Genomic DNA, 17,125 nt, shown 5'->3' with positions numbered 1-17,125 from the left:
AAGAAATGCTCACATAAAACAGAGTACATAATTGAATAGCCGCCCAGAGTCCCAATGGGAGTGGGCGGCATACAAATTTTATTAAACTGAAACTATTAAACTGAATAGAACAGAATTCTTTATTGGCCAAGCGTGGTTGGACACACAAGGAATTTGTCTTGGTGCTGATGCTCTCAGAGTACATTAAAAAAGACAAGATGCATTGGTCAAGAATCATAAGGCACAACACTTAATGAGGACCCGGGAAGACAGGCAGGCCTGGCTGACTTAATCTGGGGAAGGGGACAATGTGAGGCTGGAGGGCTTCTTATCGCAGTGAAGGTCTGGCCAGGATGGTCTGTTTCTGAGAAAAGGACGTAGGCAGTGGGGGGCATTTTACTGGGGTATTGGAGAGTTGTGGCTGTCCCACAATTCTATTGACTGGGCTTCTTGTGAAAGTGAGTACCTTTGCTTCGAAATTTGTCCCGTTGCCTCTTTCTCTGTGTGCTCTGGATACACGGGCAGCTTTTAAAAAGTTTTAATTTTTGACTCCTCTCAGCAGATGGCAGCACACGGCCGGCTTTAGCTCATCTTGGCCTGGCAAAGGAACATAAAGCTGTAAGCAACAGCACCACATTTGGGGGAGGGAAGCAATGACAACACACACACACACACACACCCTCCCTCCGATGAAGTTGTCTTGGTCACCAAGAGTCAAGCTTGCATCAAAATCATCTTGACCTTCCATGGTCACGATGAAAATGGCCCTTGTTCTTGGGTTGTTAAGCAATTTCTTTCAGGAGCTCTGGCGTTTTGAATGGTCGCATTATTCCATCCGTAAAGTCCAGCATTTTGATGCCTGGAAAGGGAGTTCTAGGACATTGGCATCTAGGCTTGGCATAGGTGGAGGGTCAGTTTGGTGCTGACATTAGTTTGGGGAGAGGGGCTGAGAGTAGCTAGGAATGTTAGTCTGGAGCTGGAGTTCAGTTTAAGCTAACAGATTGATGGGATTTTTCCTCTTTCGGACCTCCCTGATGATTGTGTGTTTCTAAAGCCACAGTGATGTGTATTTTCACTACCTTGAAATGCAAAGGGATGGAAGGGAGAGGTTATAAATCTATAAAATGTTCCGCTGTTGAGCCAGAGCTGTAAGGGAAAGGCTTTGCCGGATAATGATAAAAGCCAGGTCTTTTCAAGTATCTGCTGAAGATGGGCAGACTGAAGCCGATGGGAAGGGTGGAAGATTCAGGTAACCGTGAGAAGTTTTCATTTTTTTTTAAAAAAATAGCTTTTATTAAACAGTTTAACCTTTAGAAACAGAAAAGGAAAAAAAAAATAGAGAAAAAAGCAAGACACACATAACAATATAAAATAGTTTTACAGCCTTCTCTATCGGCTTACTTATTTAGCTTTTATAGTTCTCTATTCCAGTGTTACTCAACCTTGGCAACTTGAAGATGTCCGGACTTCAACTCCCAGAATTCCCCAGCCAGTGAATGCTGGCTGGGGAATTCTGGGAGTTGAAGTCCGGACATCTTCAAGTTGCCAAGGTTGAGAAACACTGCTCTATTCTACGTGGCCTTCCTATTGGTTTTAACATCTGTAGTAATAGTGCAATCACAGCTGTCCTCACAGTTGTAATATTAATAATAATTTGTTCATATCACCATTATATTTACATTATGGTCCATACTTTAAGCTTGATAGTAATTAGTAACTTTGGTTAATTTTTTATTCAATACTAGTTTAGAAAAAAAGAAGAATTCTATTTCCTGCTTTGGCTAAAACCATGAGAGGTTTTTCAGACCACTTTCCTGAAGAGTCTGCTCAGGAAGTGGCCAACGGGGAGATTTATTGGGGTGGGGGAGATGAGATGTAAGATTTTTCAACAACCCATGCTGGCTGAGGAATTCTGGGAGTTGAAGTCCACAAGTCTTAAAGTTGCCAACTTTGAAGACCTCTGATCTAAGTGGAGAGATTGCAGAGGAAGGGATTACAAGAGAGTAAATTATGCTGGCTGGGGAATTCTGGGAGTTGAAGTCCACAAGTCTTCAAGTTGCCAACTTTGAAGACCTCTGATCTAAGTGGAGAGATTGCAGAGGAAGGGATTACAAGAGAGTAAATTATGCTGGCTGGGGAATTCTGGGAGTTGAAGTCCACAAGTCTTAAAGTTGCCAACTTTGAAGACCTCTGATCTAAGTGGAGAGATTGCAGAGGAAGGGATTACAAGAGAGTAAATTATGCTGGCTGAGGAATTCTGGGAGTTGAAGTCCACAAAGTCTTAAAAGTTCCCAAGTTTGGACACCCCTGTCCCAAAGGATGATTGAAGCTTTAAAAGCAGGATATCTCCAACCTTGGCAGCTTTTAAGATCTGTGGGCTTCAACTCCCAGAATTCCCCAGCCAGCCATGCATGGTTGGTTGGGAGAATCCTGGCCGTTGAAGTCCAGAGGTCCTAAAGTTGCCAAGTTTGGAGATACCCTTGAGCCACAAAAGTGACTTTTCAAAAGGTTCTGACAATCAGAATTGAAGAAGCTTCTTGGATGAGAAGCGAAACATTTTCAAGGAAAAACAAAAAAAAGTCCAGTTGCCTCTTGAAAAAACACCAACCGTGAGAAGCTCCATAGACATCCCCCCCCCCTGCCCCAGTGCTTTAAACTCCCCTCTCTCCCTTCCAGTGCTATTGCAGGCCACCTCTTCCCACGCGCCTCCTCTTCTCATTTCAGATTAGGGCTCCTGATTGCTGGCGCGTCCTGGCTGCCCTGCTGAAAAACGGGGATGTGTTTGCAACATCTGTAAAAGCAATTTGGAAAGCTGTTCTCCCTTGATGAGATTTCAGCGCCAGTTTTGCCCTCTGCTCGTTCAGTCGAGGCTGTCCAGGCACAACAGAAATTGAATCCGTGAAATAACACGTTGGCCATGGATCGCCGGCGAGTCTTCCAACATGGCTGGACAAGCCCAATTAGGGGAAGTGTTTCCCCATCCTTTTAGAAAGCAGGGGAGGGGGGGTGGAGCGTCCGAGCCGAGCCAGAGGGCTGAACTAATAAATAGGGACAACTGAAAGCTTAAGCACCAAAGACAAATTCCTTGTGTGTCCAATCACACTTGGCCAATAAAGAATTCTATTCCACTCCATCTCATCCCATCCCATTCCATAGTGCAGTGGTTCCCAAACTTGGCAACTTTAAGACTTGTGGACTTCAACTCCCAGAATTCTCCAGCCAGCTCTGCTGGCTGGAGAATTCTGGGAGTTGGAAGTCCACAAGTCTTAAAGTTGCCAAGTTTGGGAACCACTGCCATAGTGCCAACTGCTCTCTTCCTATGCTCTCTTCCTATGCATAGCCACCAACTTACTCCTGCCCAACCCAAGGATGGATTTAGATGTGTTTCCGTTGGGTTGAACCATTTATTTCTCCTGCTACCCATGCTCTACTCTGTCGCTGGAGGCCTTGAAAAGAGGTGTAGTTGCTTAGCAACCTTTGTGTCCCCCCCCCCAAAGGTAGCTCAGAGTGATGTTTCTTGGGGTTTCTTGGCCCAACTGACCGTTGTAATCGAGGAACTCTTGAGGAGGTGAGCAATGCACCAAGCATGTTCTCCTCCTCCTCCTCCAGCCCACTTTGATGGGAAGAGGATAATTATAATGATGCGGAGTTCTGTCCTCTCCACGTTCTTCTTCTTCTGAAAGATCAGACCAAATTTCATCAGAGATTTTCTCTTCCTTCTCCCCACCCCTCCCCAGACACGCATCTCCTTCCTCCAACCATGAAATGGAGTGGAGTGAAGAACAGTAGAGTAGAATAGGAAATGGAATCCATGTGGTGCTCAGGAGTGAATTAACAGAACATATGGGTTATCATTTGATATGTGCTTGTTCGCGCCTTTCTGGCTCAGATCTTGCTTTGCCTTCGCCGCTGTCTTTTCATAACCAGTCAAAAGAATTTCAATTCCACGCACCATGGAGTTGGGAGTTTTCTTCCTGGGTTATTGATGGAGGAGGCATGCCTGACGAACTGCCTCATTTACCAATGGAAATCTCAGGCTCGATAGTGGCCTATAAAGTTATGGTCCCGATGAAGGAGTATACACCTACTACCACCACCCATCCAGTCTTCTTTCTGATTTCCTTTCCGCCCCCATTTGATCAACTGTCTAACCGGCTTATGAAAAATGCAATTTCACAGAATGAATTGGACAGCAGAAAATGGATAAAACGCTCTTCAGAGCAGGGAGCCGGTGTTCTCATACAGGCTGCAGGATAATGGGACTTTCAGCAATGCCTTTTATGTCGTAGAAAAACGCTCGGTGCTGTCTTCTAAATCAGATTATATTGTTCACCAAAGGCGAGCCTTCAGCCTGGTGAGGGGTGGGCGGGGGTGTTTTTTTTACTTCAAGTGAAGAAAGTCACAGGAAACGAGAGGAAGAGACCAGTTTTCCTGCAACATTTCCAAATGCCACCACTCTGAATAGTTTTATTGATTGATGATATGACATCCAAAGAGAATAGAAAAGCAAATATTAGGGAAATTAGGAAAGGAGAGAGGGAAGTGGAAAGTGGGGGGAAAGCAAGGGAAAAAGGCATTGGCTTCCGAACGCTTTGGTGCAGCGAAATAAGGCATTAAGATCTCCATGTTAAAGTCAGGAGACCCATTGGCACACACAGCCATTTCTCCATCGTTTCTTCCATCGTGGCATTTATATTTCATAATCCACATTTTAATATGATCGCCCGAGGGATGCCTTCACTTCTTAGTGACTCTGGTTGTTTCTTCGTTGCTTTCTTTTTGAATCTCCTGGCTTTTTCTTCTTCTTCTTCTTCTTCTTCTTCTTCTTCTTCTTCTTCTTCTTCTTCTTCTTCTTCTTCTTCTTCTTCTTCTTCTTCTTCTTCTCCTCCTCCTCCTCCTCCTCCTTCTCCTCCTCCTCCTTCTTCTCCTTTTTCTTCTACTACTCCTTCCTTCTCCTTCTCCTCCTTCTCCTTCTCCTCCTCCTCCTCCTTCTCCTCCTCCTCCTCCTCCTCCTCCTCCTCCTCCTCCTCCTCTCTCTCTTCTCTTTCTCCTCTCTCCTTTCCCCCAGCCAAATATCTTGGGGAGCAGAAAACCACCGTATTAAGACGCAGCTTTGAATGAGGCTCACGTTGCCAGCAAAAGCTTTCTCAGCAGCCACACTGAGGGTTTAAACAGATCCTCTTCCGAATGGCCAAATGCTGAGAATCGGTAATTGTAAATTCAGTATTTAGAGGGAGTTCTGTGTTTAGAGGCTCCCGTTTACGGTTTAACAGCAATCGATAGCAATGTTCTGACAGTGTTGCTTGCCATTTCCCTGGGCATCTTTGACGCAGGCAACCTGCACTCCAACATTCATTGACCTGCGGTGGGCACCTCCCTGTAGCTACTGCCCCAAGGTGACCCTGCTCATACGATCCATCGTGGCCTATCTAAGCTTGCATTATATGCCGGAACTAGGTTTGTCTTTCGGCAAAGATTCCTGCCAGCGCCCTCCTGCAGCTGAGCTCTCCTCTTCCATTCCCATCGTAGGGGTAGCAGGTCTCTGGACCGAAGCCTCGCAGAGTCACCTGTGGGAATGGCTCAGGTGAACCTACCTGGAGAAACCTCAAACTAGGTGAAATTCAGCAGATTCTGACAGGTTCTGGAGAACCAGTAGCGGAAATTTTGAGTAGTTCAGAGAACCGGCAAATGCCACCTCTGGCTGGCCCCGCCACCATCTGTTCTCTGACTCCCAAGTCTCAGCTGATCGGGAGGGAATGGAGATTTTGCAATATCCTTCCCCTGGAGTGGGGAGGGAATGGGGATTTTGCAGTATCCTTCCCCTGGAGTGGGGAGGGAATGGAGATTTTGCAGTATCCTTTCCTGGAGTGGGGAGGGAATGGAGATTTTGCAATATCCTTCCCCTGGAGTGGGGAGGGAATGGGGATTTTGCAGTATCCTTCCCCTGGAGTGGGGAGGGAATGGAGATTTTGCAGTATCCTTTCCTGGAGTGGGGAGGGAATGGAGATTTTGCAATATCCTTCCCCTGGAGTGGGGAGGGAATGGGGATTTTGCAGTATCCTTCCCCTGGAGTGGGGAGGGAATGGAGATTTTGCAGTATCCTTTCCTGGAGTGGGGAGGGAATGGAGATTTTACAATATCCTTCCCCTGGAGTGGGGAGGGAATGGGGATTTTGCAGTATCCTTCCCCTGGAGTGGGGAGGGAATGGAGATTTTGCAGTATCCTTTCCTGGAGTGGGGAGGGAATGGAGATTTTGCAATATCCTTCCCCTGGAGTGGGGAGGGAATGGGGATTTTGCAATATCCTCCCCCTGGAGTGGGGAGGGAATGGAGATTTTGCAATATCCTCCCCCTGGAGTGGGGAGGGAATGGAGATTTTGCAGTATCCTTTCCTGGAGTGGGGAGGGAATGGAGATTTTGCAATATCCTTCCCCTGGAGTGGGGAGGGAATGGGGATTTTGCAGTATCCTTCCCCTGGAGTGGGGAGGGAATGGAGATTTTGCAGTATCCTTTCCTGGAGTGGGGAGGGAATGGAGATTTTGCAATATCCTTCCCCTGGAGTGGGGAGGGAATGGGGATTTTGCAGTATCCTTCCCCTGGAGTGGGGAGGGAATGGAGATTTTGCAGTATCCTTTCCTGGAGTGGGGAGGGAATGGAGATTTTGCAGTATCCTTCCCCTGGAGTGGGGAGGGAATGGGGATTTTGCAATATCCTCCCCCTGGAGTGGGGAGGGAATGGAGATTTTGCAATATCCTCCCCCTGGAGTGGGGAGGGAATGGAGATTTTGCAATATCCTTTCCTAGAGTAGGGAGGGAATGGAGATTTTGCAATATCCTTCCCCTGGAGTAGGGAGGGAATGGAGATTTTGTAGTATCCTCCCCCTGGAGTGGGGAGGGAATGGAGATTTTGCAATATCCTTTCCTAGAGTAGGGAGGGAATGGAGATTTTGCAATATCCTTTCCTAGAGTAGGGAGGGAATGGAGATTTTGCAGTATCCTCCCCCTGCTACCCTCACCAAGCCACGCCCACAGAACTGGTATTAAAAAAAAGTGAATTTCCCTACTGTCTCCAAGGCTGGGCAATTAAACCAGACCCCTCAAGCCCAGGCCGCAACCCCCTGGCAGAGGTGGCCCTGAAGGACAGAAAGCTTCTCTCCCCGCCTGCCTGCCTGCCTTCTTCCCTCTTTGGGAACACACTGCTCTTGAAAGTAATGACAGCCATGGATCATTAGAACATCAGCAGAAAGAAATAAGTTCTTCTAAATTGCTTTCATAAACCCAAGTAAACTACCTCCAGGCGGCACAGAGCAAATGAAGACAGAGGGCAAGTGATTCGTTACCCTGAAGTTAGCTTACTCCTATTCCCAAAAAGAGGAAAAAGAGACAGAAACTATTTGGCCAAGAGATGGAGGAGAAGAGGGGATAAATGAGTTGCACACCTTCTTCCTGAACCTCTGGCGATATTTCTCCCAGTGGCAGTAGTCTAGTGTATTTGGTCTGATTATTATCAGGATTTTTGGAAACCAGCTGGCACATTTCCTAGTGGCGGGCGATCGGCGGATAACGCAACCCAGTCAATCGTAGGAGATTGCATTGATGATAGCAATTGGGGTCTCCGGGGGAGTCTCACTCTCCCCCCTCCCCCCGAAGGTCAGCACCGTCTGTAAAAGACAAGCAACATCTCAGTCTGAACTTCCCCGAGTGCATCCTTTGGGAGTTCCTTTATGAGGATGTATTTTCACACATGCCCAGCTGCCTTTTATGAGGATGGATGTGAAAATGGGCCCATGAAACGCCTGTGAGTGGCAACGAGAGAAAAGATGGAATGAAAAGGAGGGCAGGAGAAGCTTACCAGGATTGTATCCAACACAAGCTCCTCTTAAACCACAGGTCGGGGTAATTAGTAATTTAATAAATTTATATGCCGCCCAATCCCGTAGGACTCTGGGTGGCTTACAGAAACAATGTAAAAAGTTAAAAGTTAAAAATAGAAAGATAAACAATTTAAAAACAACACAGCATACATTCCGTCTAGGTGAGGCTGGACCTTGTTCGTGAAGTCAACAGCCCCAGGACTGCCGGAATAGCCAGGTTTTTGTGGCTTTTCGGAAGGCCGAGAGAGTTGGAAGGGTCCAGATCTCTACGGGTAGATCGTTCCACAGGGCCGGAGCAGCTACAGAGAAGGCCCTCCCCTGAGGGGCCGCCAGCTGGCATTGTCCGGTCGACGGCACCCACTCACTCAACCTGTGAGATCTTGTTGGTCGTTGGGAGGTATGTGGCAGGAGGCGGTCTCTCAGGTATCCAGGTCCTAAGCCATGTAGGGCTTTAAAAGTAATGACTAGCACCTTGAAGCGCGTTCGGAGACCAATAGGGAGCCAGTGCAGCTCGCGGAGGATGGGTGTAACATGGGTGTATCTAGGTACACCCGTTATCGCTCGCGCGGCTGCATTCTGGACCAACTGTAGTCTCCGAACACTGGGTGTCAAACTCACCTCATCACAGCGGTGTCATGTGACATATCGGGACTTCCCTCCCCCTTCACTAAACCAGGTATGGGCGTGGCCAGCATGTGACACATCTGGCCCACGGGCCGTGAGTTTGACAGCTCTGCCACAGGTTGATACCTGCTCACAGGGGATGCTAACCTGGAACAAGCAAGCATCCTGAAGTGCCTTCTCCTTTACCTGCCTCTGGAATGACTACCTTCTTAAATTTCTGTATTTCCATTATTGGATATTGTCGTGGCCTCTTGACAAAACTACTTCTGAATATTAAATTTGCCTGGAGGGCTCCTTTGCTTGCTTCTAAATCTACTTTGCTTGTTCAGCATAAATAAATTCAGAAAAAAAAATTAAGAAAAAAAACTGTTCTAAGCCAGGTTGGGCAAGGAAGCGTCAACCAGAAGTTTCCCATCGGCTTGAATTCCCATCCCACAGAAGCTGTGCGGCTCCCATTGAAAGTAAGACAGAGGCAGTTCAATTTCAAAACAAATCATACAAGTCTGGCTGTTTGTCTGTCTGTCTCCTGGCTGGACCAATAACCATGTCTGTCTTTTTTCTTTGAAAGGTTGTTCCCTTTCTTCTAGAACCTGTGCTTTGCCTTGCCCTTTCCTTTCTCATTCTTTTATCTTCCTTTCCTTCCTCCTTTTATCTTCCTTCCCTTCCCTTCCTCCTTCTTTTAACTTCCTTTCCTTCTTTCCTTCCCTTCCCTTCCCTTTCTCATTCTTTTATCTTCCTTCCCTTCCTTTTCTCCTTTTATTTTTCTTCCCTTCCTTCCCTTCCTCCTTTTATCTTCTTTTCCTTTCCTTCTCTTCCTCCTTTTATCTTCCTTTCCTTTCCTTCCCTTCCTCCTTCTTTAACTTCCTTTCTTTCCCTTCCTCCTTCTTTTAACTTCCTTTCTTTCCCTTCCTCCTTCTTTAACTTCCTTTCTTTCCCTTCCTCCTTCTTTAACTTCCTTTCTTTCCCTTCCTCCTTCTTTTAACTTCCTTTCTTTCCCTTCCTCCTTCTTTAACTTCCTTTCCAAGGTGGCGCAGTGGTTAAATGCAGCACTGCAGGCTACTGCTAGATCAGCAGTTCAGCGGTTCAAATCTCACCGGCTCAGGGTTGACTCAGCCTTCCATCCTTCCGAGGTGGGTAAAATGAGGACCCAGATTGTTGGGGGCAATATGCTGACTCTCTGTAAACCGCTTAGAGAGGCCTGAAAGGCCTATGAAGCGGTATATAAGTCTACTGCTATTGCTATTGCTATTGCTATTGCAGTACTGCAGGCTACTTCCGCTGACTGCTAGTTCGGCAGTTCGGCTGTTCAAATCTCACCGGCTCAGGGTTGACTCAGCCTTCCATCCTTCCGAGGTGGGTGAAATGAGGACCCGGATTGTTGTTGGGGGCGATATGCTGACTCTGTAAAGTGCTTAGAGACAGCTGAAAGCCCTATGAAGTGGTATATAAGTCTAACTGCTATTGCTATTGCTATTGCTATCTATCAATCTATCTATCTATCTATCTATCTATCTATCTATCTATCATCTATCTATCATCTATCTATCTATCTTCTATATCTATCTAATCTATTATCTATCCATCCAAGGCTCAAAGGTTGACTCAGCCTTCCATCCTTCCGAGGTGGGTGAAATGAGGACCCGGATTGTTGTTAGGGGCAATATGCTGACTCTCTGTAAACCGCTTAGAGAGGGCTGAAAGCCCTATGAAGCGGTATATAAGTCTAACATTGCTATTGCTATTGCTATCCTTCCCTTCCCTTCCCTTCTCTCTCATTCTTTTATCTTCCTTCCCTTCCCTTTCTCCTTTTATTTCCCTTCCCTTCCTCCTTCTTCTATCTTCTTTTCTTTTCCTTTCTCCCTTCTTTTCCTTCTCCCCTTCCCCTCCCTTCTTTCCTTTTCCACATATCATTGATCTTGATCAAACGGCCAAGTTCCTGAGATTGCTGATAGCTACAGCCGAGGACGGAGGGCTTCATATTTCATCTGTCTTAGATGAGTTTCTCAGATAATGAGATAATTCCTCACCCAAAGGAATCGTATTTCTCCAATATACTTGGCACGCATTCGTCTGCCACGCTCCGGTTCCGTCCTGGGTTGTTATTATTTTTTTTGCCATCTGAAGTGCTGAGCGTGTCTGAATGACACTGGTGTCTGCGTAGGGCACAGCCGAGAACTGTCACGTCAGGATAACAAGCATCCCTCGCTTCTTTCCCCCGCTGGATCAATCCGCTTCCACATTGATTTTTCCAAATTGGCCATGATTGCAGAAGAACATGATTACGTAAGCGCCAGAAGTGTGAAAAGAGAAACTTCTTCCAGGGTTTGAGCTCGGCTTTCCATCGTCCCCATCTCTCCCTTCCGCCTGTGGAAGCAGCAACCTGCTCCGGGTGCCTGAAGAAGCAGGAGGGGGGGCTGCCGAGAGTTTTGCTCACTGAAGTGTGAACGGTTGCAAGTTGGATCTGAAATGGAGAATTAAAGGAGAAAGGCAAAAGGCTGGAAACTGGTTATCCTACCTGGAGATGTAGTTTGTTTATTGATTTGGTTTGCCACACCATCTCGCTTCGAGGCGACTCTTCGGAGTGGGGCCAAGCCTTGTCCATCCAAACAGGGGTCAAAAAAAAGGTCAAGATGGCAGCCATTACCATGCAATTGAACTCCCTCTACTTCCTTTTTGTCTGGGATACGTAAGTGGCCCTTGGCTTAGGATTGCAATTGGGGGCAGTATTTAGGCTGCAAAGCAAGTCGTTTTTAAACAAGCCCTGCCTGGTTTTATGATCTTATTTTTGGCCATGGCTAGGAAGTCATTAAAGGTGGCTCAGTGGCTAAGACTCTGAGCTTGTCGATCAGAAAGGTCGGCAGTTCAGTGGTTCGAATCCCTAGGGAGCTCCCGTGACTTGTCCCAGCTTCTGCCAATTTAGCAGTTCGAAAGCAGCTAAAAATTCAAGAAGAAAAATAGGAACCACCTTTGGTGGGAAGGGAACAGCGTTCCGTGCGCCTTCAGCATTAAGTCATGCCATCCACATGACGTCTTTGGACAGCGCTGGCTCTTCGACTTTGAAACGGAGATGAGCACCACCCACTAGAGTCAGGAACGATTAACACATATGTGTTAGGGGAACCTTTACCTTTTTATGAAGCGATTCTTTACTTCATTTCAACCGATTATCTCTGTTCTCCTCCCCCTATTGAATTATAGATATAAACTTCTAGAGCAAACTCTCTCTGCCCCGGGAGCCAAGAAACTCGCCAACTTCATACATTACGTTCTCAAAGAAAGAAGATTTGAGGTTACAGTTGAAAGAGGATCTTTCGTTAAACGCAAACTCGTAGCAACACTTCGGGGCAACCTGCCAGGAGCTCGAATTCTCAATCCACAGAAGGACATTTTTTTTCCCCTGGGTAATCAGATTTTTGTTTTGTCATAGTAATTGCAAATTGGGCTAATCTAACATCTCATTAGACGGGAATCAAAAGAAACAAAAGGAAACAAAATTAAATTGCCACTCCTGAGTCTTGACTGCCAAAGCACTAGGGATCTGTGTGTGTGTGTGTGTGTGTGTGTGTGTGTGTCTGTGTCTGTGTCTGTGCATGTGTGCGTAGGGGGTTCTTTTCTTTTCTCCCTTCTTTCCTTGTCTGAATGCTGGGAATCCTGCTAACAATAAACCAGAATAGCTAAAAGATGGAGGTGGCATGACTGAAACAGTCTGCAAGAGGAGCGATGGCAGGGGGTGGCATCCAGCTGGTTCTGACCGGTTCTGGAGAACCCGTAGCGGAAATTTTGAGTAGTTCGGAGAACCGGCAAATGCCATCTCTGGCTGATGGAGGTTTTGCAGTATCCTTCCCCTGCCATGCCCACCAAGCCACGCCATGCCCACAGAAATGGTAGTAAAAAAATTGAACGATGGTGCCTGTGCTCCTTTGTAGAAAGTGAGCACCCCTCCCTCTCCTAGAAGAACGAAATATTTTGAGAAGTATTAAAGAGGCAGACTATTCTATTTCCCTGGATGGGAAATTGGGAAACGTGGTTTTCAAGGGAGGGAGAAAGCAGCCCCTGCCTTTCTTAATAGCCCTCAGCAGATCTCTACCCAACAAAAAAGCTTCAGCTCCAGGGTGATGGGATTAAGACATTAAGGTCTTGTCTGAGCCTTCCCTGGACTCCAGGACTGGCCCAGGTTCCTCCCCAACCTCCTCACTGTCTGAATCTGCTGCCAGCTCCACTGACCGCTGGCGGGCCACAACAGGGAGATTGCCCCGCATTGTCCAGTGGAATTAAAACCCTTCAGGTTGCATAGAAATTCTTTCTACTTGATGGAAATGTTGGAAATAAGAGCTTCATTTTTTTTAAATAAAGAAAGCCCAAATACTTTTGAAAATAAATGCAGCTAATATCAAACCGACGGCTTGATCTCCCTCTCTTCCAAAGCAAACATCTAATGGTTCAATGCAAATTGATTTTTTTTTAAAAAAAAAATGAGGCCACCGAAGTGGGGAATGAGAAAGTGCTGGCTGAGACTCTCCCTCGGCTTCTTCATCCTTCTAAGAACCAGCAAGCAGCAGGCTGCAAAAACGCACAGCAGGCCGCTATTGATACGAGCTATCTTGATTTGCAAATAATGCAAATGATTTTTCAAACACTGATTTTTGCAGATGCTCCTTTGAGTTGGCCCAGCACTAACTCTGCAGCAGAAGAACAAGATAGCGGCGTATCTGCTATCGGCAGGAATTTGCTGGTAGCTTTTGAAGCGAAACCAATCCTGTTGGGCCTCTGATAAAATTCAAACTCGCGTCCGTATTGAATTTTCACTTGCAAAATGATTCCATCGATCGGAGCAGATAATAACCTCTTAAAAACATGCAGAGACTGACGCTGAATGTTGATCTGCCGTTCCTGTCACTCGGATGGCGTGGAAATTCTGCCAACTCCAGACAGGGCAATCGATGGTTAGCCATCTTGGGCCGTTTCCTCTTCCTCCGCTTTGCGTTTATCGGAGAGGAGGAACGGCTGAGGGAGGGAGAGTCTCTGACAGAATCATTATCACTGCTATTAAATGAACATTTTCAAGACTTGGGTGTGTGTGTGTGGGGGGGGAACATGAGAATAAGGACGATTTGATGTCAGGGAGGAAGGATCTGGGTTGTCAGGAAAATTAGAAAGGGGGAAACAGTTTTCCCAGGAAAAAGAGGAAATGCAAAACTTTCACCAAAGAGAACCTGAGTTTGCCAGGTGGCCCACAGGGCTTCTGGATGGCACCCCTTTTCTGCCTATTCAGTTTTCCAAGGGCTTGCCATTGTTCCCCCCAAATGACAAGTCTTTGGAAGAAAGTTCTCTGGTGCTGTCCTTGGTCACCCTCCGTGAAGAAACGTCTGTGGAGGTGGTACATCCTGCAGTCCCCAAACTTGGCAACTTTAAGACTTGTGGATTTCAATTCCCAGAATTCTCCAGCCAGCTATGCCAGCTATTCCAGGAGGGAAGGGAGGGGGAGGGAAGGGAGGAAGGGAAGGAAGGAAGGAAGGAAGGAAGGAAGGAAGGAAGGAAAGAAGGAAGGAAGGAAGGAAGGAAGGGGAAGGGGAAGGGGAGGAAGGGAGGTAGACAGGAAAGGGAAGAGAAGGAAAGGAAGGGGAGGGAGGGGAGGGGATGGGAAGGGGGGAAGGAAGGGAAGAGAGGAAGGCAGGTAGGAAGGGAAGGAAGGAAGAGAACGGAAGGGAAGGAAGGAAGGAATGGAAGGGAAAGGAAGGGAAGGGAAGGGAGGCAGGCAGTCAGGGAAGGGAAGAGAAGAGAAGGAAGGGAAGGGGAGGGAGGGAGGAAGGCAGGTAGGAAGGGAAGGGAGGGAGGGAGGGAGGGAGGGAGGGAAGGGAAGGGAAGGAAAGGGAAAGGCAGGCAGGCAAAGTAACATCAATCCCTCTATCCTTTTTTATGCTTGGATTTAAAACCTGGTCTGGAAATGTTGAGTATTCAATTTCAGACTGTTGCAAATGCCCAGAAGAGTCACCGTTATCTCATAAATTGGAGAAAATGAGCTGCTGTTGGCAGCTTTCGACAAAGATTTTCACAAGGCTGCATTTGCAGAATGTGGAACGTTCTCCCAGGTGCTTATTCAGAATAAAGCTTACGAAGTGGCCTTTAGCGGCACTAAATTTCTGAAGCCATCTGCAAAGTTGATTTTTATACTCCGTGTGTGTCTGTGTGTGTGTGTGCATACGTACGTACGTACTATCTCTAACAAAAGGGGGATTTTGGGTCACCAAAGAACTTCTGCAAGAATTGTGAGACCTAACTGCAAATGCATGAGCCCCAAATCCCGTGTTTTTCAGCCTTCATTCCTCCAGCATTTCTCCGGCTGAATATCTTTAAAACAAGGGCTGCTGCTCGCTCACAGAGGAATTAATTCCAGCCCCAGGACTCCAAAACTATATAATAAATGTGGGATTTGCTGCATCCTCTTTTAACATAATTCAAATTGGGGGGTGCAGGTGTCCACCAGAGCCGTTCACAGGATGCCAAGCGTTTGACATCATGTGCCTGTGGAAAGATTTTACAACATTAGTGGGGGATTAATTATCCTCATCCCAGGATTAGCTTCTTCTAAAACAGCCGGCTCTCATCCCCCCTCATCCGCCATCTCTGACCTTCCCGTTGTACCCTCAATGTCTGATTCTTCCTTCCTTTGATTCTTCAGATCTTCAGCCAATGATTGGTTGACAGGGGACAGTCCCCCCTAATTGCTCAGGGACAGTGAATGGCCCCCAACTTTTCTGGCACGAGGGACCGGTTTCGTGGCAGATACTTTTTCCACAAGGGGAAGTGGGGATGGTTTTATGCACAACCATAAAGCAGCCGTAAAGTGAGATTTGGACATTAAGTGTGAAACCTACTGGGTCAGGCTGGACAGCCTCTTAGAACCCCTTTACTTCTATATTAAAAGTCACATAGACAAGAGTTGGAACTTGCAATAGAATAACAGGGACAGTTAGAAGTTACTTAAAGGAAGTGTCCCCATTCACTAACCACAGGATGTTCTCGCCAACGTCCCTATGTCAAAGCTTGTGTTAAAAGTCCAAACCACAGTTCAATTAAAGTTCGTTAATAACACGTAAGCCATACCTGAAACAAAAGGAGAAGTAAGATCTCATCTCCTTATAAGGCTTTCTCCTCAAGGTAACCACTAAGAAATGAGTTAAGTGTTTCCGTGTTGCAATGCTTTTGAGAATGTATAAGAACACCTGCTTCGATAATGAAGGTTGCTCAGAACTTGCAATGCTAGCCATGGGCTCGCTTTCTGAACCTGGCTGCCAAATAAACTTTTCCTGTATCCTGAGAAATCTAACGCCTGTCGTTTTCTGCAACAACCACATCCTGCACATGTGCCGATGAAGCTTGGCTCACTCAGTTCCTCAGCTCAATTCCTAACAGGCCACGGACTGGAACTGGTCCGTGGCTCAGGGCTTGGGAAACCCAGTTTAAAGAGGCTTCAAAATCTAGGAGACAGGATGGAAAAATATATCTTGCTCAATCCTTACAGCTTTTCTTTTTAAAATGATGATGATGATGATGATGATGATGATGATAAATGATAATAATATCAACCATCAGTACCAGTCAATGGTATTTATGATGCATTTTTAAATGTTCAGTTGACTGAGTTTCATGTTTAATGAATAAAGTATACTACTACAACAACAACAACAACAACAATAGTCATTATATAAAAAATACGACTTACCTGTATCCAAGAAGTCATGGAAACACAGAGTGGAAAAAGTTACCGAAAATGAGAAGGTGAAGATTTTGTGGGACTTTCAAATTCAGACGGATCGTCATTTGGAACACAACACGCCAGATATCACAGTTGTTGAAGGCTGAAATGTACAAATTATTGACATCGTGGTACCAGGAGATGCCAAAGTAGAAAAAATAATGAAATATCGCGACCTGGCTATCAAAACTACAGGGCTATGGATGAAGCATTTAACAGTGATGCCCATTGTCATCAGGGCACTTGGCACCATGTCCAAGAATTTTACAAGATGCATCAATAAATTGCAGCTTCCTGCAATAACACCAGCGGAACTGCAAAAAAACTGCGCTACTCGGAACATTGTATATTTGAGGAAGATACGTGGTTGATATCTAGGACGCTGGCAGCAACCCATATCAACCATTAGTACCACTCTCTGGAATTTGTGATGCATTTTTGAATGTTCAGTTGACTGACTTTCATGTTTAATTAATAAAGTAAATAATAATAATAATTATTATTATTATTACAACGTCCTAGGCCCCTGGGTGGGGCCCGACTAGTAACCAATGCCAAATCCGGCGAAACAACTGGCCGCTGTGATACAATTGTATAATAATAATAATAATTCGAAAAATCCTCTGATGATGCCAAATGCAGACTTTGCAAAGAAGCTGATGAAACTGTTGATCACATACTCAGCTGCTGTAAAAAAATCGCGCAGACTGATTATAAATTGCGGCACAATTCAGTAGCGCAAATGATCCATTGGAATTTGTGCAAAAATTATAATATTAAAACAGCAACAAACTGGTGGGAACATCAGCCTGAAAAAGTCACCGAAAATCAGATGGTCAAGATCTTGTGGGATTTCCGTATACAAACCGACAAAATACTGGCGCATAATACACC

The sequence above is a fragment of the Thamnophis elegans genome, chromosome 13 (assembly GCF_009769535.1).
Source record: "Thamnophis elegans isolate rThaEle1 chromosome 13, rThaEle1.pri, whole genome shotgun sequence".
Taxonomy (NCBI): domain Eukaryota; kingdom Metazoa; phylum Chordata; class Lepidosauria; order Squamata; family Colubridae; genus Thamnophis; species Thamnophis elegans.
Note: the sequence above shows the minus strand (reverse complement) of the source record.